The following is a 22,419-nucleotide window of genomic DNA, read 5'->3' as shown; positions in this document are numbered from 1 at the left end:
TGAAATTATTCGCGGGTTATAATTTTCGCGAATCGAGTGTAGCTTCCAAAGCGTTCACATATTGCCCGAATTGTTCGCGGGATGTAATTTTCGCGAAATTCGCGAAAACTAGGTCCTCGCAAAAATTTTGTCGTTTACAGTATTTGCACTGCTTTCGACTTACAATGTTGTTGGGCTTGTGCAATTTTGTTTAATTTAAATATTAAAAAAACATTTTCTTGAAAATTTTAACATTATTGTTATTTTTTATGTACATAATTGCTCCCAAGACTTAAATTAACTTTTTACCGGCTTCCCCTGTAGGTATATAATCTATAAAAAATGATTAAAAACACTCAATTAAATATGTTGCAGTAAAGAAATTGAAGTGTTTAAAAAAGTGCGTTTGACGCATAAACAGCCGTTTATTTCGCCCTATGGTGGTCTAAGTAAAAATACAATAATATATGGTGGGTTTGGAAGAACAATCGATTGTCTTTTGATTCTGAAAGTTTAATCAAAGTATTTTTTGTTTAAAAGGAGAAAACAATTTTTGAAGTTGAACTCTCGCACCAGAACCCGGCGTTGCTTCTTAACGCCTCTTCGCCGCACAGCACGCCACCTGCGACGATAGCTGACACGATCAGGTCCAAAGAAAGAACGGAGCTTGCTCCCGCTTCCCCTTGTCCGTCTTTTCAGCTGCAAGGGAAGAAACGGAGGGTATCGTGTAATAATCGCAGCTGCCGCCAGTGCGTAGCCATAGCAAGCCCATTGTGCCCTTTGTACCCGAGGGCGGATCCTCACACTCCGAAACATGACGCCAAACACGACGGACGGCATCAGGCGACGTAAACTTTTCCGTGCGTCAGGCAACGTGGACTTCTCCATAAATATATCTTACTTCTCCATGAGGAGTAAGATATATTTATTGAGCAGTGGAATATTTTTGCCCAAAAACCACGCGGTATATGGATTGATATGTAATAAGCATCATGAATATTGACTTGAAGCAATTAAAAAAAGTAAGGAATATTTAAGAATTTTAGCATTTTTGATAGCTTTGTTACAAACTATCTCGTTGCTGCAGGTGACTGTAAAAATTCTTATTAACAACCCTGTAGGTATACTGCACAAAAAAAAAAAAGAAAAGAAAAAGGTTTCAGGCCGTACAACTAAATAACATGCAGAAAAACAACTCAATTTGTGCAAAATTGCGTTGGCCGTTTCAAGAGCCGTCCATTCTGCCTTGAGGTGGCCCAAAGAAAAATACGAAACATGGTTACTTTTTCAGAAGAGTATATTGCTTTTTGTTCTTGAAACTTTGAATAAAATTATTTTGTTATAAAGAGGAAAAAAAATCATTTTGAAGTTAACCTCTCGCCGCGCAACCTGGGGTCGTTCGTTGCGCCTCCTCTCTACACAGCACGTCACCGTCGAGTCTGGCAAAGCGTGCGACGGTGTCACGGTGTGCGCACGCAGGTAGAGAACAAGAACTCGAGTTGTCGGGTACATCTTGGTGGGAAGAAGCTTTCTTCCACTCTTGTTGCTTTATGGATTTTCCTTTTTCGACTGTTTTGCGCAGCGGTGTCTTCCTGTGGTCTTCCACTGTCTTGATATCAGCAGATGCTGACCGCTGCCGCGTCAGAGCGTCCACTAATAAGCTAGCTGTTTCTTGCGTGCACGTCGCAATCACTCTCTATTGTCAACGTCAGGACACTATTTAAACAGCAACACAAAAGCCCCGTGAACGGGCAATCTCAGACGACGAGGCGATGTGGTGTTAATGAATGCGCGCCGTTGGAGGCTCGCGACGTTTGTGTTTAAATCGGCTTTGAAACGGCAAATTCTTGCGTCACTGAATAATTCCGCTTTTAACCGCAGTATGCCTGACGGCTAAATTTCGCGGCGATATTGTCGCGTTTCCCTTTTAGAAGTCCACGTCAGCTGATGCCGCACGTCGACTAGGCATCGAGTTTCGGAGTGTGGGGAGTCGCCCTCGGATACAAAAGGCACAACGGGCCTGCTATGGCTACGCACTGGCGGCACCTCCGATTATCAACACGGTGCCCGCCGTTTCTTTCCTTGCAGCTGAAAAGAGGGGCAAGGGGAAGCGGCAGTAAACTCCGTTCTACCTTTGGACCTAATCGTGTAATCTATTGTCGCCGGTGGAGTGCTGTGCGGCGAAGAGGCGTTAAGAAGCGACGCCGGGTTGTGGTGCGAGAGTTCACAACCAAAAATTGTTTTCTCGCTTTAAACAAAAATTACCTTGAATAAACTTTCAAAATCAAAAGACAATCGATTGTTCTTCCAAACGCACCATATTTTGTATTTTCACTTGGACCACCTCACGGTAAAATAAACGGCTGCTTATGCGTCAAAACGCACTTTTTTGCAACTTCAGGATTTTTTTTTTACTGCGAGATATTTAATTGAACGGTTTCAACATTTTTTTATAGATTATATACCTGCAGGGCAGCCGGTAAAAAGTTCTATTAAGTCCCCGGAGCAATTATATTTTTTTTAATAATATAAAAACATGTTAAACGTTTCAAAAGAAATTGTTTTTAAAAAAATATTTAAATTAAAAAAACTGCACAAGCCCAACCACATTGCAAGTCGAAAGCCGTGCAGATTTAAGAAAAAAAACTATTGTTGGGTGTTTCACAAAAAAACTGATTTTTCATCAAATATGGAGTGATACCTAGTTTCAAGCTACTTTAAAAGTAAAAACCGCGCTCACTCCATCAAAAAAAAAAAAATTTTTCGTCTGTGACCCTAATATATAGTGTTATTTTCAAGGCTTGAAAATTTGGAAACATAGCAAAAATAAACTCCCTACTTCGGAGAATTGGAAATCTAACAACAATAAACTCAGATTATTCGGCAAAAAATAAACTCCGAAAAACAACCTCCGAATTTCACGAGAAAAAAACGCCACGGAATCCTAGTTATGAGTTACACCTCATGGTGCTCCATCGCCTCCGTCTGTGCTTTCTCGGTGTCCTCTTGTCTCAAGAAAGAAAGAGAACGACGAGGTCGACGCGGCTACGTTTCGAAAATATGCGGGGGCCTGTGCCAAAGGTGAGCGTCGGCAACGTTAATCATAAAATTAAAATTTGCATGTTTTTTATGCTTAGTCCACATCGAACACGATTTTCGTTGAGCCCGAGAAAGGCAGAGCGGTGCTTGGAGAAGATAAAAGTCGAAGGGGGCTGTTGGACTGGATGGTCTACGTTAGTCTACACCGGATCATCGAAACAGAGACACACGGCGCAGTCAGCCAAGTTTTTAAACGGACACTAACAGAGTATTTATGTTTGCCAATTTTTTATTAGTACATGACATTTGAGAGCCTAACTACCCAGAACACAATTTTCGGCTCGAAATTCGGTTTTTTTCCGCCCGAAGACCGCCGATCGAGAACTGTCCAGTTTGAATCGCACTCACTCTCTTCTCCGTGGTCACGTGCCGCTTTCTATGGTTTAGACACAACCACCAAAGATAATCAAAGTCGTGGGTCATCGAAGGCACACACTCAATATTAAAAACAGAAGAAAAATACGACACCCATTTTTTGTGGCTTCTCAAAAGCGATCGGATTACTACCAGCGTGCAAGGGGGTAGGGAGGTAGTTTGCCAGGTCGTTTTAAGGTTTTTCTGAGCCTCAACCACCTGCCCCCCCCCCCCCCCCCCCGCCCCTGGCCATTTCGAACTGGATGAGTGTCGTAAAACAGTGCGTTCGTGTGATCACTACTGCGTGATGAACGTTAAAAGCCTGCCTGCCTGCCCCCCCCCCCCCCCCTCCCCCCGGGGCTGGCGGTCACAATTACTGATCTATGGTCACACGTCACCCTGCACTGGCAAATATTCCAGCACGTCAGGGACACTCGCCCTCTCATTTAATTGCCTTACCAACTTCGCGCTGTCTAAATATCATACCCGAACGTTTCGAAACCTGATTTCGTGAAAACCAGTAAGGCGTGAAAACATTATTCGAAACTGAAACTGTGGAGGAACACGAAAACCGCAATTCGAACTTTGAAAACTTGGACTTGAGAGAAATTCGAAAACTTCGAAGTTCTTTGTTTCGAATTTAGCCTTAAAAGAGAATCAAAACATTCGACCTTTTTGAACTTTATGTAAAATTCGAAATTTTCGATTTTGCAAACGTTATGTCTGTAAAAATTCGAAGCGCTCGATTTTTTCCAATTTTAGATTTAAAGTATTTCGAAATTTCCGAATTTCATATACAAAAATCGAAATTTTCGATTTTTCGAACTTCAGATTTTAAGAAATTAATATTTTTCGAATCTCTCGATTTTCAAGTTAGGAAAGTTCGAAATCTTCGAATTTCTCGAGCCTCAAGTAAAAACATATTCGAAATATTCGAACCCGAACTTTTAGAAACCGTGAAAGCTTCAAACTTTTCGAATTCGAAACTCCACTGTGATCGGAAGTTGCGAATTTTTCGAATTGAAACCTCGGTCGGTACGAAAATATCGAAATCTTTCAAATTCGAGCCTCAGTTCGGTTCGAAAATATCAAAACCTTTCGAATTCGAACCTAGGTGGGCAAAAATGGATGTCTTCATCACGAGACAGACAAACATGTAGGCACCCTACGGCGGCAGAGTACGGCAGCTGGGCCGGCTGGGCAGGCGAGGAGGCAGCGACTGTAGTCTAGCGTCTGTGGGCAGTCTGTGGGCTCCAGGGCAGTGCTCTTGGTTGTTCAGCGTGCGTGGGACAGAGCACAGAGCCAACTGAGCGTTGATAGCGTCTGCGGTTGCAGCGTTAGCGTGGCGAAGCCTAAACAGAGACTCAAGGAGAGGGTGCAAAGCCGCTGCTGCGTTGCATTACATCGAGTAATCGAAGGTAAGCGAAGGATTCATATCTACCCTCGCGACTTTAATAGTTAGCATAGTTTGTGTGTCAACGTTTAGAGGTATGAACGCTACGCCTTCCGCAGCACTACCACGCGTGTTGCTACACTCGGCGACAACGTTTCGTGGCAACGCATGGAAGTTGAGGAGAGCCCACGCACAGCATTATCCAGGGCTCAAAATGGGATAGGGAACGCGTGCTTGTACCTTCCACTGCATTACCAAGAAAAGTTGTCGCGAAGTATAGCTTCGGAGATTTTCGCCAGTCTCTCATATAATCGAAACCGCTATTCAGCCAGAATCAACAAGTTAACCCGTGCCATGTTTTAAACCTATACATTTTTGAAAAACCGGAGACGACGGACGACGAAAAAGGGGACAACACACAAAACATCTCAAACGCAGCTACTAAACTTTATTTTTATAACTAAACTATATTATATTATGTATAATATAGTTTTATATTATATATAACTAAACTGGTATTATAATAAACTAAACTATATTTTTTAAACCTAACTTTTTGCGGGCAGAAAAGTAGAAGATGAGAACGTCAAAACGCCGAGCTCTGGTTGGAATAACTCGTCGGTAGACAGAACGCTAGCTGCCTTTGTGTCTTGGGGGTGATGACAGATCAAAATATATATACACCGTATATACAAAAGGAAGAGGTTAACGCTTGGCAGATGTGGCGTCGTGGAGTCAGAGAGGAAAGAGGAAACGTTTTCAAGTAAAGTGCAAGCGGTCTGTAAGTCGTGGAGGAATGCTGGTGGGGGGAAAGATTAAAGTTTCAGCGCATTGTGTTGTCTCGTTCCTACTCTCGTCCCTGTCCTGAAGCGCTATTATGTTTTCAAAATTTCATCCCAAATTATCAACAAAGAAAAAAAAAAAGAGGGATGCAGGAAAGACACCAGAGCTCGTCGTTCTGAAGTCCTCGCGCGCTCTTATCTCCTCCTCTCCCTCCGTTTTCTGCCTGCAATGGTTCCTCCTCTCCTACCTCCTACCCGGTATTAGGTGAAGTACACTCGGCGTCACACCTGTCTAGAGCGCGGGGGCTGTGGGCTCTGGACTGCGCATGCAACGTGTGCCGGCGGATGCTGGGGCGCTGCATGGGCCGAGATAAGAGGGGGGTAAAGGTGGGTGAGGAGGAATGGCAAATCCTGTGCGCCGACATCTGTAGTTCGTAGACCTGCGCGCCGCCGCCGCCGCCTTTGCTCTCGCCACCCTGTTGTGAAGAATGTTGTGTGTGTACCTTACAACCATGAAATCTCTCATAACTAAGTTTATATCAGTGGCAAAAAAGGCTCGGTGTAAATTTAGTTTTAAAAACTCAGCACAAATTAGAAAGGTTAACCCCCTTTCTGGTGGTCCTCAGGGGTGCCAGAAATAAAAACATAGGAACCCATATGTAACTTGTCAGGCAGGAGTGGTGTACGGGACCCGCTCATTTCGTCGAAACTCGTTTTGTGGAATTACGTGTCAGGGACAAGTTTTCATGGACATACGTCACACGGACACACGCTTCGTCGACACGATCGTTTCATCGATACTCGTTAAGCCAATTGCACGCTGTACAGACATCTCGTCACGCGTGTATCATTATAATAAGGGTTGTGATGGAGTTGCCTGTTATCGCATGTGGCTGGTCAGTCATCAAGCGAGGTGGTGAGGTCGCCAGGGTGGCTGGTTGGTGTGACCATGAATCATTTCGATCTGTCCGAGTGTCCGGCTTTCAGTAACCTAGTGGAGTGTTTTCTTTTTGGGTGGTGAGGGTCTTGGCGAATATATAAGAGCGTTCGTTGTTCAAAAAACTATACCCGTTTTCTCAAGAAGAAGAAGAAGAAGAAGAAGAAGAAGAAGAAGAAGAAGAAGAAGAAGAAGAAGAAGAAAAAGAAGAAGAAAAAGAAGAAGAAAAAGAAGAAGAAAAAGAAGAAGAAAAAGAAGAAGAAAAAGAAGAAGAAAAAGAAGAAGAAGAAGAAGAAGAAGAAGAAGAAGAAGAAGAAGAAGAAGAAGAAAAAGAAGAAGAAAAAGAAAAAGAAGAAGAAGAAGAAGAAGAAAAAGAAGAAGAAGAAAAAGAAGAAGAAGAAGAAAAAGAAGAAGAAGAAAAAGAAGAAGAAGAAAAAGAAGAAGAAAAAGAAGAAGAAGAAAAAGAAGAAGAAGAAAAAGAAGAAGAAAAAGAAGAAGAAGAAAAAGAAGAAGAAGAAAAAGAAGAAGAAAAAGAAGAAGAAGAAAAAGAAGAAGAAGAAAAAGAAGAAGAAGAAAAAGAAGAAGAAGAAAAAGAAGAAGAAGAAAAAGAAAAAGAAGAAAAAGAAAAAGAAGAAAAAGAAGAAGAAGAAGAAGAAGAAGAAGAAGAAGAAGAAAAAGAAAAAGAAAAAGAAAAAGAAAAAGAAGAAGAAAAAGAAGAAGAAAAAGAAGAAGAAAAAGAAGAAGAAAAAGAAAAAGAAAAAGAAGAAAAAGAAAAAGAAAAAGAAAAAGAAAAAGAAGAAGAAGAAGAAGAAGAAGAAGAAGAAGAAGAAAAAGAAAAAGAAAAAGAAAAAGAAAAAGAAGAAGAAGAAGAAGAAGAAGAAAAAGAAAAAGAAAAAGAAAAAGAAAAAGAAAAAGAAAAAGAAGAAGAAGAAGAAGAAGAAGAAGAAGAAGAAGAAGAAGAAGAAGAAGAAGAAGAAGAAGAAGAAGAAGAAGAAGAAGAAGAAGAAGAAAAAGAAGAAAAAGAAGAAAAAGAAGAAAAAGAAGAAGAAGAAGAAGAAGAAGAATTGCTTATTGTTTGCATATGGGACGCGAAGTCTTAACGAGATTTGGTTGTCGGAAGAAAAAGCGACGATTTTTGGCGCTGGAACGTGTACCTCTTGACAATATTGTCACGAATGATAACTGAAAAAACTAAACGTTTAATGGGGCGAACTTCTGCCCAAAACAAAAGGGGAAGAGAAAAAAAAAAGCAGCTCGCTGTGGGCGTCGATGTCGGCGAAACCGCAGGATTGAGCGCTGCAGGGCGAGACTGACTGCGGCTCGCCACGCGGAGCCCCTTATGTAAACGCGTGGACGTCTGGAATATTCGGAGTAGGAGGTTCGGCGTGTAGAACATTCTGACATCGAACAAGCACACGGTTCTCGAAATTACCACAACATTACGTTAGAGTCAACGAATGCGTCTCCGCGGCCAGGAATCGAACCCTGGCTTTCTACGTGGAAGGCACGCCCGATAACCGATAGGCTACGAGCGCGGTGCCTTCTTGGTCAGCTGCGCTCGCAGCAATATAACGAATGGCACTCAGTTGGTCGAACTAAGTTTTAGCGAACAAATTCTCGCCCCCGATTTTTCATCGAAAGACACTTTAGCGAATGACCGGGTTCGTTCGAGCGAATGACACTTTAGCGAATTGCTTTATACTTCTTTCGCGTCTTGATCTTTCTGTGTTTGTTGTTGTTTCTTTTTCGCTTTGTTCCTTCAACTATTTTCTTTCCCTTTCAGGCATTAATCTAGAATTCACCTACATATATGTCAATCCTCCACATAAAGGTGGAAATTAGTAATGGTTCGCGAGGAGCCTGACTTTTTGTACTAGTGTTCTTGACGTGAAAACGGGTATAGAGGCTGTGTTTGGGACTTGTTGTCTTGTCCGTTTTTTTTTATCGTTCCGTTACATATGGAAGTTCATCACCAGCTCGCCTGTGTTTTTAAACGTTCTTCAATGTAGAAGTAAAGTGTTATAGCGGAATGTTTTGTAGACCGTAAACCGATTTAATGAAAACTTTGTCAAATACTTTGATACTAGAGGGCTATATTCGCGTCCGTTTTCGTTCTTGTCACTCGTGTTTCTAGGGGTCCTCTTTTCTCATTCCCACGCCGGGATCCAGCATCGGGGGTCGAAGTCGAGCTGGTCGGGCTTCGATCACATCCGGTCGAGGGGAGAGGCTCTCCTTACGGGTCATTGCCGCCAGCATATTCGCTTACCCTCCCAAGCTCAAAATCTCTGCGTCCTCGCAAATTTTATTAATGTTTGTTATGTGTCTAGCCATCGTGGAGGGCGGCGTCAACGTGAAGCGCGTGTAAGCGGATGATCTGCCGCGGTGCAAGGCGACTCTGTTGCGTACGGTGTCGATCGCTAGTTATTGAACTGTCGTCCGGCAGCTTGGCGGCAATCTGGTGTGCCTTGCGGGGTAAACCCGGAAATGGTGTAGGTTAATTAAATGTGCTTCTCCACGTTGGTGATGACTAAAGTGACAACGTACGGTCCGTGGAAAAGCGGGCCATGTTTCGAGATACGAAGGCCGTTCGTGTACCATACCCTGTCCCTGATGCTGTATGGAGCTGGTCGATGTTTTGCATCGTAGGAACGCTTCATACCGTGAAGGTAGTAAGCGAGGTTCGCGTTTGCAACGTAGCGGTTCACGTGGACGTCGCCGACCTCGTCGGGAAGCGGGGAAAATTCGTTGTCCATGGGTCGACGTGGGACAAAGTTGAACAGGAGTTCGAACGGCGATGTCTGGGGTCCGGCGTGCGACCGCTGGGTCACTTGAAAGGTGGTTGCCTGGAGATAGTCGCTCCAATGGTCGCGATGTCGCCGTTGACCTTCTTTCGAAGATATAGAAGGATTTTTTTTTTTAGTTGGCGCGTTCGACCACGCCGTTGGCTTCGGGAGCGCAAAAGATGTTCTGAATCTGTCTGTCAGCGAAGTACCCCGAATCCGAACGTGAGGTTACGACCCGGCCGTTGTCGGTGATGACGGCTTGCGGCGTACCGAATGATGGCGCATTCACACTGGAAGCGGATCTGCGTAAAGATCACGCGCATTTGGTGTCATCAAATGCGCGTGCAATTGTACTGGAGCTTTATACAACCGCGTTCGCAACCGCTTTGCGAACGCGGATCCGCTTCCAGTGTGAGTGCGCCATGAGAGTACCAGTTGTCGAAGGTACGCGCTCGGTCGACTTGTCAGGCACGGGGCGCGCGACAAGCGTGTGGTGAGGTCAAACGCGGTGATAGAGTACCTATTGTCGTCGCTGCTCCAGCTGCTCGCCTTGCGGAGGATCTTGCGCCGCGGCTGCGGCCGGCGACATATTCTCTAACAAAAGAGAATGAACAAGATGCCGGAGTACCTGATTCTTCTCAAAAACGAGATCTCAAACAAAAAAAAAAGAAAACGTGTTTTTTATGGTGTTTGCATTTTGTTTTCTAAAGTTCAAACGATTCCTTTCTCTCTCCCCTTCACTCTCTAATCTACCCCCCCCCCCCCCCCCCTCCCTCTTCCGCGCCAAGCCGCCGCCGATCCGTTGACCCCCACGCCGTCAACAAGCCGCCGCCGGAGGTGTACAAACACCGGCGCGCCGCTGCCGGCAATTTCTGACCGGCGCACAGGTCTACAGTTCCGAGTGAAAGATCACATAGAGATCATACATACTAACTCTAGAGGAAAAGGTCCGCCATTTTCCCATGCATTCTGGCTGCCGCAAGCGGCGGAGCATGCAGGCAGACCCTCGGGGTCCCACATGGTTACCAACTGCCTTCGATTTCACAAATATATCATCAGAGCAGTGTCATGAACTTCAACAATACACGAACTTACCGGTGGAAAGATATTCGCGTTCCTTTCGAAGCTTTCTTTTTGCATAACACGCAGATGTACGGCCTCCTGTCAACACTAAACTAAACCAGATAACCGGCTTCGGTTATCTGGTTTAGTTTCGTATTTCCGGGCGCGGATGGCCGCGTCCGGAAATACGAAACCGTGCAACTACCAGATTTTCGAGATTTCGACAGAAGGGAAGTTAATGCAGCGTAATGAGTATGCTGCTTTTTATAAACCTTAGAATAACTCAGAATTTAGTTTGAAACGTTAAATTATCACTGTTTATATTGCTGAGAGTTTTCGGTCTTCGCGATTACCATTGCGACTGTCGTCCTTCAGCTGGCAACATCGGTTTCTTTCTGTCGTGTTCTGTCGCTTTCTTTCGCGATCTTTCACTCGGAACCCAGGATGTCTGCGCGCGGGATTTGCCACTCCTCCTCACCCACCTTTACCCCCCTGGAAAGATTACGACAGAACATTGATGGATGGATAGATGGATGGTAATTGCTATACCCTTTGTGACGGGCGGCAGCTTGTGCCACCTGGCCTAACATTTCGTCATCCCTTCGTATTTTTTTAATTTGTATAAATTTTGTTCTAACACAGCCCTCCCCCCTTTAAAGTGTTCCCATTGCTTATTTTTATCTCTATTTCCACCCCTTCCTAGGTCTTCAGTATTTACAGCGCCGAAAAACGACAGGACAAAGACGAGAGTAAACAGGACGAGGCGCACTCGCAACTAAAGTTTATTTAGGAAAAAACACATAATATATAGGCCGTTAAAAATGCCTATTCATCCCATCAATCCAGAAGACCTCTTGATAAAATCAAACTCTTTCCCTGAGAGGGCAAGGGAAGGCTCGCTAACGCATTCATCTCCCTTTGCTCTAATCTCAAACGCCTCGTGCACTTCTCGCCCTCTCAGGGAAAGAGTTTGATTTTATCAAGAGGTCTTCAGGATTGATGGGATGAATAGGCATTTTTAACGGCCTATATATTATGTGTTTTTTCCTAAATAAACTTTAGTTGAGAGTGCGCCTCGTCCTGTTTACTCTCGTCTTTGTCCTGTCGTTTTTTGGCGCTGTAAATACTGATCATGAACCAACTAGCCCAAATTTCTACTTTCCTAGGTCTTTTCCGCCAGTCTTCGAATCTTCTCTTAGTCACTGCATTTTTTTCCCCTATCCATTCGTCCACCCATGTCTGCAAATCCCAGTGCACCCTCCAACTCCGTAATCATCCCCCTCCCCCTGCCCCCCAAGAGGGTGGGACGAAGCCCAGTGCACCTTAAAATTACATGTCCTATAGTTTCCCTTTCGTGGTTCAATACATCGCATATAGTGTCTATTTCCTAGAATTTAGCCCTTTGTGTTTTCGTTTTTAGCACCCCCGTTCTAGCTTCAAACAGCAATGAGCTCCCCAATGACTTATCATACAACTGTTCCTTCTTTATTTCTTGTTTTTGTGCCCTGTATATTGCTAAGCAGATTTCCTCTGCATTTTCTCTTCCCACAGTTTCCTCTGTTTCCTTTACTCCCTTTTCTACTGATATGCTCTGATCGGCTCCATCTCGTTGAATGTATTTAAATCTCAACTTGAGGGTTCGGTTTGCCCACTTAGTGTTTAGACTTTATATATATAGATACTTCTGCACTTTCCTGCCCACCGGGTATCATCAATTTCAGGTAGTCTTTGTTCAAATTTTACTTTACTGATTGCTCCTGTATTCGCGAAAGATGCCCGATCCATATATATCCATCCCCCTGTACTCTCTCATTTGGTGTATTTCCATGTGCACCCAATGCCAACCTACCCACACTTCCTTGCTATACCTCTAAAATCGCCTGGATTTCTGACCTCATACACAATACCGCATTCCCAAATGACAGTACTGCACCATGACCCCCTACCATACACCCCTAACGACTTCATACCTATTATAGCTCCAGAGTGCCCTGTGTTTCACAATAGCTGAATCTCGTTTCCCCTTCTTTATACAATACCTTCATGTTCTTTTAGATACTTTCTTCCCTCATTTAACCATACTCCCAGATATTTGTACTTTTCCTTTGTTCTATTACTGTGTCCTGTACCTCAGGGGTTCCCCCTTCTCGTCAAAAACTATTATAGACGACTTGTCCCTACTGAACTTTAGGCCTAAATTGTCCCCTTCCCTGCTGCAAATTCTAATTAGCTCCTATATTGTCTTACGACTTTCTGATACGAGTACAATGGCGTCCACATACCCTGGCAAGACTTGATTTACTCTGTGTCCTTCCTCTATGTAAGTCAGGTTAAAACTTAGGTTGCACTGCTCTAATCTTTCTTTTGTCTGATTGAGGTCATAAACAGCAGGGGAGACAATATGCAACCCTGTCTAAATTTTCTTTTTATTGCTGCCGGTCTGGTAGTTTCAGCTTCCCATGTTATAACCACCCTATTCTCCTTATATACCTGTCATAGAAACTTAACCATGGTAACCCCTAGTCCATATCCCTGCAGTACGTCGGTCCCAAAGTGTTTTTTTCTTTTTTTTTTCTGATTCACATTGTCATATGTAGAGTCCTGCATATCCGCGGATATCTGCAGTAAACTGGCAGGAGTGAATAAAAATTAATAAGATTTGGCGGATTACGGATCAGATGCGGATATCCGCGTGTCCGGGTCTACATTTTTGCCGAGGCAACCCATAAACGTGTGAGACCGCACAGTGTAGAGTGAATTAAAACTACTCTCTTAGATAAAAGGTGCCAATCGGGGAGAAAACCGTTCTTTACGTCAAGAAAGATTTGATTCTCAACAAAGACTGCTTTAGAATGTTTTATCTCGCCAAAATGATGTCCCTAAAAAAAGTAAAGAATGCAGGAGCATCAGTCGTCCCGGGAAGGCGTGTTGTTTGGCAGGGAAAGAGCAGAAAACATACTTTGAGCAAAGAAAACCCAAAACGTACAAGCCACAAGAAAGTAGAAGAAACCTGGAGCTTCTTCGCAGTAGATCGAGGAGTCTGAATTCGATTCCTCTGGAGTGGTGGAACTTGCGCCAGTACGAGCTTCCGCACCTTATTCTTGCAGCACAGTTCGTGCATGCCACCCCAGCATCAAGCGCTCCAGCGGAGAGAGACTTCTCAGTAGCCGGCATTAATTTTAGAGAGGCAAACCAGTCTGACTTCCGCCAATGTTGACGACATTCTGTTTCTTCTACACAGCATTTTCGACTAGTGAAACGTTGCGTGCGTGTGAATTTTCTTTTTCTCGGCAGTTGGCACTGCGTTCTTTTGAAGTATATGGTTCCGAGCGTGCAGCTGAGGGTTCGTGTTTAAAACTGAAGCGATAGGAGGTGCTGCCATTGTGATATTTTCTCAGTGGTGTACATATAATTGAGTGAGCACCTTTCCTATCCCTCTTTTTTATTTGGCCTACATAAAATGACACAATAGTATGTTCCTTGTAAATTCTCATGTTTTTAAAATATCCGTCTGCTTGAAGTGACCTTTACAAAGCAAAAGGGAAAATAAATATTACAATGTCCTTCCTTCTGAGCGCATCTTCTGGACAGAGTGTCAGTGTCACGGAGTTCTGTGTACAAAGGTAAGCAGGCGACTTAAAAAATACCATCCAGATGCTTTTCCTTTCTTCATTTTGATTCATGATTGATTTAATGATATAAAATGAATGTGTGGATTAAGGGTCGAATGTTGTTCTGAATTTTGCGGATGCGGTTCAGATGCGGATACAAAGTCTGCGGATATACGGATCGGATGATCAAACTGTTATCCGCGCAGAGTTCTAGTCATATGCCTCTTTGATGTCCGAAAATGCTACCCATAATGGCCTTTCACGTGTCGTTGCTATCTATATGAACTGAGTGATTACGAATAAATTATCATCTAGTCGTCTATCCCTCCTGAAACCGTTTTGAAGCTCCCCCAGAATCTGCTTTCTCTCTGCCCGTTCTTACATTCGTCTTTTTTACAACTTGCCTAGCTAGTCTGTATATTACTGAAGTTCCTGTGATTGGTCGGTATGATTTGATACTGTCTTTGTCTCCCTTACCATTATATAATAATCTCATCCTCCTCAATTTCCAGTCACTGTGTACCCCCCCCCCCTCCCATAATTATCTGGTCAATCACCTGCCTTAGTTTCAATTTGCTTGTTTTCCCTAGAACGTTTATTAATCTCATTGGTATGCCGTCTGGACCTATCGCAATTCCAGCCGGAACCCTTCCTTCTGCTTTCTCCCATTCCCCTATGGTCGTTTCCTCTCCTTCACTATGATCCTCCTCTTGTGTTGTGTAGACGCTACCATTCCTTACGGCCTGATCTGGTTCTAACTCAGAAAATGCTGCTTCGATTGTATGTCTAATGTATTCTCTTGCCTCTTCCCCCCCTACCTTTGTCCCTTCTTGTGTGGTTAGTGTCTGCTGGTACCCCTTGGTCTTTTTTCCCTGCGATGTGCTCCCAGAAACTTTTTGCAGCATTGCTATCCTTCTGGTTTATCTCTATCATCCACTGGACCCCTGTCCTCGCAATTTTAATGCTGTTGCCTCCTGCTTTCTTTCCTGAAAGTGCTCCCATTTTGACCTATTTCGGCTAGTGTGGCCAAGTTTTTCTTTGCCCATCTGTGTTCTCTAAATGCCGCCTGGCGTCTCGATATTGCTGCCTTAACCTCTTTATCCCACCAGCTTTTGAGTATTGCGTTTTAGTTTTCTTCCTCCTTGTTTGATTCGATGCTTCTCTATCTCTCTTTTGAAAACACTAAGCCATCCTATGTCCATTCTCTTTCCGGTTGCTTGGATACAGGGATGGGCAGTATTTCAAATACAAATATTTGAAATACGTATTTCAAGTACTTCATGTATTTTGCATTTGCATTTGATTACAAATTGGGTAATGTATTTGACGTGTATATTTAAATACTAAAACGTGGGTATTTCAAATACAATTGTAATTAAATAAAATTTTGTGGGCATAAATACATCCCTCAAATTTATTGTCACTGTCCTGAGCAGGAAGAAAACTACGTTCTGCACCGAATGCCGTGTCTCTCAATCAAGCACAAGCGTTTAGTGACTTTGGGATTACGGTTGTAGTCCAGGGCAAGAATAGTGACGAAATCGACGTTCACAGGCAGACTGGCTAATTAAGTGCCTGTGACAACTTGTGATGCTTTCCAGCCTGATTTTCATCCATATTTTTGCCTGGAACATTCTAAATGCGCGGGTCTTCCAGATTTTCGTAACTGGATCGAGTTGCAACAATAAAAAAATTCTTTAGCTATAGTGCTCCGCGTCTTGGTCGTCTCGGTTCTTTGTTGGTTTACACCAAAATGTAATCGACAAAAAAAGCTGCTTGAAGCTCTGTATTTTTTCACCTATTACCTTCAAGCTCATTATATATATTTTTTTTTTTGTGATTATATTTCTATTACGTTCCTAGAGCCTCGTACACTAACTCCCGAGTCTGCGGTGCAAAATTAATATGAAATACACAGAAACCCGTTGCAGGTGCCCTGAAGTCGCTGACGCAAATTTTGAGGAATGTATTTGGAAAAGTATTTGGAGGAGATCAAATACATTTGGTTGTATGTGTACCTTGTACTTAAATGCTTTTTTGGAAATGTAATTAGATTTGTAATTAAATACATTTTTGACGAAGTATTTTGTATTTGTATTTCGATACATATTTGCATGTATTTTGCCCATCCCTGCTTGGATACTATGTTCTCGATTCGCTTAGATACCTCCTGTAATTGTTTATAATTTAAATTACTTCTACCCTCTTGTTTTCTTTATTTTGCATTTCTGGTTTTACTATGCCAAATCTGATCTTGATTCTCTTATTGAACTTTTTGTGCCCTGCCTCATCTATTTGCATACCTCCTAATCGGTTGTATAGCTTCCGCGACATGAAACAGTAGTCAATAGTCGAGTGCGAGTTCTTTCTTTCCCACATTATTTTTCCATCACATTTTACCTGAGCGTTAACCAATACCAGATCAAGAGCTTCGCAGAACTCCTCTAAAATCCTCCCTGTTGTATCCGTATGTCCATCAAAGTCTTCCAAATGTGCATTCATGTCCCCAAGATGATTATTTTCCTGTTAGTGCCGATTTCCCTAACGTCTCCTGATTTACATGTTAAGTGTTCTGCGTTTTCCTCCCCTGCATCACTCCCTGTTTTCAGATACACAAAACCCAAGATTGTGTATAAACTCCCAATATTGCCTTTGATCCACACGTGTTCCCTTTCTCATTCCTGACCCTTCACTAACACCCCTAATCCCCCTCCCTTGCGTTCCCCTTTAGCCCGGTTGCATCCTATACAACGATATCCCGGTATGTATGGTGGTTCTTCCATATCCCTCAGATGTGTTTCTGATAACCCATACACTGCAAAGTTTTCGCTTTCTAATTGCTCCTCGATCTCATCCCACTTTATTCTATTCCTGCCCCCTGCATGTTTATGAACCCTCTGTTGAGCTCTTTCTTTTTCCTATTCCTGCGAGGCTTCCTCCCACCCCTTTCGATCCCTATTCCCTATCCCTCCCCCCTGTATCTACATTTCGGCCCTCATTTACACCGGCGCCCTCAGGGCTCCGGGACCCCCCCCCCCCCCCCCCCCTTCCAAAAAGAAAGAAAAGTATTATGTAACATCCAATCCTATCGCCTACCGTGCTTCCAGCCCCATGTAAAAGGGTCGAAGCGAGGCTCGTACACCACCCTGTTTACTTCCATAACTCCCTACTCAAATTCTCGGCTTATTCCCTCTATCACCCGGTTAGCTTCCACCACCCGCTTTTCTATCTGCAAAGACTGTCCCCAGACCTCTGGGATGGTGCATATTTGCACATGCAGCGTCTCAGAGATCTCCCTCAACTTACGTAACCTCATCTCTCTCTGAATGCTGGGGTTCTGGCTCCGTCCCTCTAACACATCATTTAGTCCTGCATGTACTACCACTAGGTATTCTCCCTCCCTGTTTTCCCACACCTCTTCCTTCACATTGGCCATAGCGTCTACGATGCACTTTCCTGACCGGGCCACGAGAGAAAGAAACCAGTGTCGCCAGCTGAAGGACGACAGTCGCAATGGTAATCGCGAAGGCTGAAGACTCTCAGCAATATAAACAGTGATAATTTAACGTTGTAAACTAAATTCTGAGCTTTTCTAATGCTTAAAAGAAGCATTGTACTCATTACGCTGCATTAACTTCCCTTCTGTCGAAATCTCGGAAACCTGGTGGTTACAAAAAGAAGCTTCGAAAGAAACGCGAATATCTTTCCACCGGTAAGTATGTGGATTGGTCCTTAGAAAGACCGTGAACCCCAGCGAATAAGACGTAAAGCTGGTTGGTAACCATGTGCGGGACTCCAGGGGTCTGCCTCCATGCTCCGGCGCTTGCGGCAGCCAGAATGCAAGGAAAAAAGGCGGACCTTTTCCTCTAGAGTTAGTATATATAAACTCTATATGGGGCGAGATAGCACTCCTCTGAGCATGCATCGCCATTGTGCAGCGCTGGGCAGATACCAACGTTTGTGCTGACCCTTCTGCAGACCCTGGCGGCCGCCGGGGGAGCGCTCGGCGTTTCCAGGCTGCGAAATCAAGGCGGTCGGTGTGGCGGACCACGCGCCGCTGGCTCCACATAATCGCGCATTCTTCTGAGAGGAATCTAGCCGCTGAACTAGCGCGCTTGCTTCCGTACTTGCGCGAAACCATTCATGGTGTGCGCGAGATGCCACGCATTTGCTTGTTTGCGTGGAATGCTTCGTCACCGCTACCATTTCAGGTGCTTGTAATCTCTGCACTTCCGATGAATTGCTTTTACTATGATAACACAAACCGCGGTTTGCGATTCCTCGGTAATAAGCAGCACCAAGCTTGTAATGGTGAATCTTCTAATACACAGCATGTCACAAGACGCTCTGGTTTTCATGCAAGTATTTTAATTCAGTTGGTGTCACTGATCTTCACTAGAGGGCTGGATGGCGCATTGAGCAAACAGGTATGAAGCCATTGGAAGTAAGCGGCTTGTCCCGGAATGATGAAAATAATCCCTGGAGAAGGGGAACAAGAGGGACAAAGGACAAACATAACTCTCCAAACACAGCTAGGTGACTGGTGAGCGACCGAAAAAATCCGCCTGGTCCGGGTATCGAACCCGGGACCTTTCCATTACAAGTGGAGTGCTCTACCAACTGAGCTAACCAGGGGTTAGCTCAGTTGGAGGAGTGCTCTACCAACTGAGCTAACCAGGGGTTAGCTCAGTTTGTAGAGCACTCCACTTGTAATGGAGAGGTCCCGGGTTCGATACCCGGACCAGGCGGATTTTTTCGGTCGCTCACCAGTCACCTAGCTGTATTTGGAGATTTACCTTCTCCAGGGATTATTTTCATCATTCTTGTCCAGCTCGCTTGCACCTTTGCATTTAATTGCATTATAATCTTTGTCCCGGAAGTGAGCGCTTGACAGGCTTTTCCACTCTTACGAGCAGTGGTGGTCCAAACAGTGTCCAAAGCGCTTGATTTGCTTTTGTTATATCAAGAGAGCCTGCTTGTCGCCCAGTAACAGTTCATGCAGGCCCGAGAAGTCTTCTTGGAAGCCATTTGATGTGTGAGAATTTCGAGATTCTAGTTGATTAAGTGTACATGCCCGACGTTCAAATGCCTTACTCTCAAGATTGAATATTAAGGGATTATTAAAACCCACGTAAAAATGCAAGAAAGTGTGAACCAAAATACTAACTAAATGCACTATAAAATCTAGCATGGCACTCGACTTCCGGAACAAGCATCAAACTTCCGGTGGCTTCACTCGCGCCCGACTCGGAGCGTGGCTAAGCGCTATCCAGCCCCTTATAGTAGAAACAAGTGGTTGGCGTCGTTTAAATAAAAAATTAAAGGGATTGTCCGGTCGAAACCGGAAGTACTTAAGTTCTTGCACTCGTTTCGTCGAGGGAGCCTTCATGTAGACAAACGTCATTTTTATTTTGATATACGATCTCCCGTTAATAATTAAACCTTTCATGAGCCTATGTACGAAACTGCACCCCGAATTTCGCCAGTGTCAATGGCTGACATCCGTAGGTGCTGCGTGACGTCACAAAACGCAAAGGTTTGTCGGATGGTCGGGATAACAAGCTTTAGTCGATGAATGTCTTGTATTTTGTATCGAATTATATAGTCTCCTAGGCTGTACCCTACTTAAATACGATTCTTTTAATGCAGTTCCCAAGCGTGAGCAAAAAAAGTCACGCCTTTTAGCAGGAAATTACTCGCAGACAGCCATAAGCTTCAAGCAAACGTATGCCGTTTCGAGTAAACACAACTGCGACACTGATCAAACTAGGGGCGCTTGCAAAGCAAAGGATGCAGATTTCGTCTCTGAAGCGGCACCTAAGTACACGAAGCGGCATCCGGTACACATGTCAGCGGATCCACTGGATCGGTGATGAGGCTGCGGGTCGTTCCCTCAGAGGCGATGTCCACGGGTTGAAGACAAACGGCCAATTGTTCAAATGCATGTCGTCACTTGACTTGGACGAGTTTGGTGAATCGTAGTCACGCTCCATTTTCACACGCGGGACAAACATAATCGGGCTGCACGCGTGCTAAATACAACTTCTGGTATCGTTTCCAGATGGCTTAGCTGTTGGTTTCGGTTTCGCTGCATAATCAAATTGATTGATCCGATTTGGGCGAGGAGTGGATGGACGTAGTTTAATATCGTTGGCACAGCATCACACCTCAGCTTACGAGCCTTCTATCCGCTTAGAGCTCAGCTCGTAACTCTCTTCTGTGAGATGATTGCTGCATAAGCGGGGGCTCTCGATCTTGACGGGAACCTAGTCCCTACGCACGGCGACGATGCACTTCGCTCGACACTGCACGTCTCGCGGAAAAGTGTGGAACGTCATGTCTTGGCTTGCACGTGCTGCCCGGTGGTTGTGGCACTCAACCGCGCAGCACAAATCTCACCCAACTACGAAACAAGTCGAGCACAACAACAAAAACGAAGCACGCTGAGGCAGAAAAAAAATGCTCGCTTTGTGTTTTGTGACGTCAGAGCTTCAATGTTGCCAACGAAAGCAGCGGTAACGCTAGAATGCGATTGGAGCAGCATAAATTCAATTACTCACCCAGAGGTGCATATAAAATTCAGATATTGCACGTACGATTTGTCTCGAGGCAATAACAACGATATTCAATTGTTTTCTCGAATACAAAATTTGACCGGATAATCCCTTTAAACAAAAAAAGTGATGAACGAAACAAAAATTTTTGAGAGAAAATTATTTCAAGTGTTCATGCCGGAGCATGTAATGTGGCACATAGACTCAGTAGAGGATATAGGACCGCCTTGAGCCTCTTTCAGGCTTGCGATCCTCAACGGAACCAAGCGCGCGAGTTCAGAGGTGAAATTCCTTTCAGAAGAATGCGCAATAATGCGGAGTCGCTGCCTCGAGGCAGAGCGTTCGGCCGGTGGGCGGAGCTTGTTGCCCGCTAGAACCAGAGCTCTGGCTAGAACCAGCGGATTTCGCGTTAACACAAAATGGTGTTACTTCTTTCTATCCATTATTCCTGAGAAATCGCATAGAGTTCCAATGAGTCTGAGCCACAAAATGACGGACGGAAGTAGTCATCCCCTGGTTCTCAGACTACCCTGCTGTGGTTGCCAGGCTGTTTAAGAAGGCTAAACTCTCTCAGTATAAACGGCTCTGCCTCGAGGCGCCGTGAGCTCCTCCGGTGGTCGGCGGAGTCTGCAGAAGGGTCATCACAAACGTTGGTATCTGCCTAAAGGGCCGCCCACACTAGCGAGAAAACGCGCCCGGCGCGCCGATAAATCGGTTAAGCGGGAAGATAAAGGGCGTGTCTCTGCACGCGCTCGTGGCGCTGACTGTGCTTCGGCGACATTTTGTTACTTGCCGCGATCGGCGTGCCACGCGCGTTTTCTCGCTAGTGTGGGCGGCCCTTAACAGTGTTGCAGGGTTACCACTCCGGAGTTGGAATGATTCCGGAATTCTTCCGCATTTTCGCAACCCCGGAATGGAATGGGAATGGAATGGCGGCAACGTTGAGCTCGGGAATGGAATGGGAATGGAATTAGGTGCCTTTTGCCTGGAATGGAATGGGAATGGAATGGGGGCCCAATACTTTATTTTATTTATTTTTTTTATTATTTTTGTGGGAGGAGGGGCAAGGGGTTACGTTTAGCTAAACCGAGCCAATGAGCGAGTCAGTTGCTCAGAAATAAAATGAGCGGGAACCTGCTATCCCGCGTGGAGTCATAGACTTATATACGAAAAAATGCAACACAAAAAACAAGCGTCGGAGCAAATACCAGAGGAGGGAGAGGGGGGCGGTGGCGCCTTTCACGGACGCGCAGGCGACGGGCTTCACTGGTGTTACACGAGAGTGAAACAAGAAACGAAGCACCAAGCAAAAGAACGGAAGGGAGCGGCAAAGAAAGAAACCACTTTGTCCTCATCGTCCTTCATGACTTCCTCTTTTTTTTTCTTTTTTTTTTTTTTTGCGTTGGCATGGAGATTGCAGGCGCGCGCACAGACTGAGATATGGGAGCGGGGGGGGGGGGGGGGGGGGGGGCAATTCATAACTCGCAGAGCTGTGATAACTTGTTGACTCGCACGCCGCCCAAAGATGATCAGTTATTGTTTTCTTATAGTTCGAGGAGCGTTGTTTAGCAGGGGGCCAACCCTGTTGCCTTCCACGTTCGTTCGCGCGCACTCCTTTGAAGTGCGAAATCTGGGTTTGCTTCGGCATTAAAACCAAGCGAGATTCACTTCTCTCTTCCCCTCTTGCGCTTTGCACCGACGCTTTTTTTTTCTTTATATATACTGTATTATTACGTGTAAGTCCGCCTTTTACTTGGGCTTTGTTCCGATGCTTGTTTTCTGTGTGTTTTACATTCAAGTGGGTTAGGGTTACAAGCAACATAGCGGATGCCCGCTCATTTCCTTTGACTTTAGTCTCGGTATAC

The sequence above is a fragment of the Ixodes scapularis genome, unplaced genomic scaffold (assembly GCF_016920785.2).
Source record: "Ixodes scapularis isolate PalLabHiFi unplaced genomic scaffold, ASM1692078v2 PGA_scaffold10__122_contigs__length_95168666, whole genome shotgun sequence".
In the NCBI taxonomy this organism is placed as follows: Eukaryota; Metazoa; Arthropoda; class Arachnida; order Ixodida; family Ixodidae; genus Ixodes; species Ixodes scapularis.
This window is presented reverse-complemented; position numbering follows the sequence as displayed.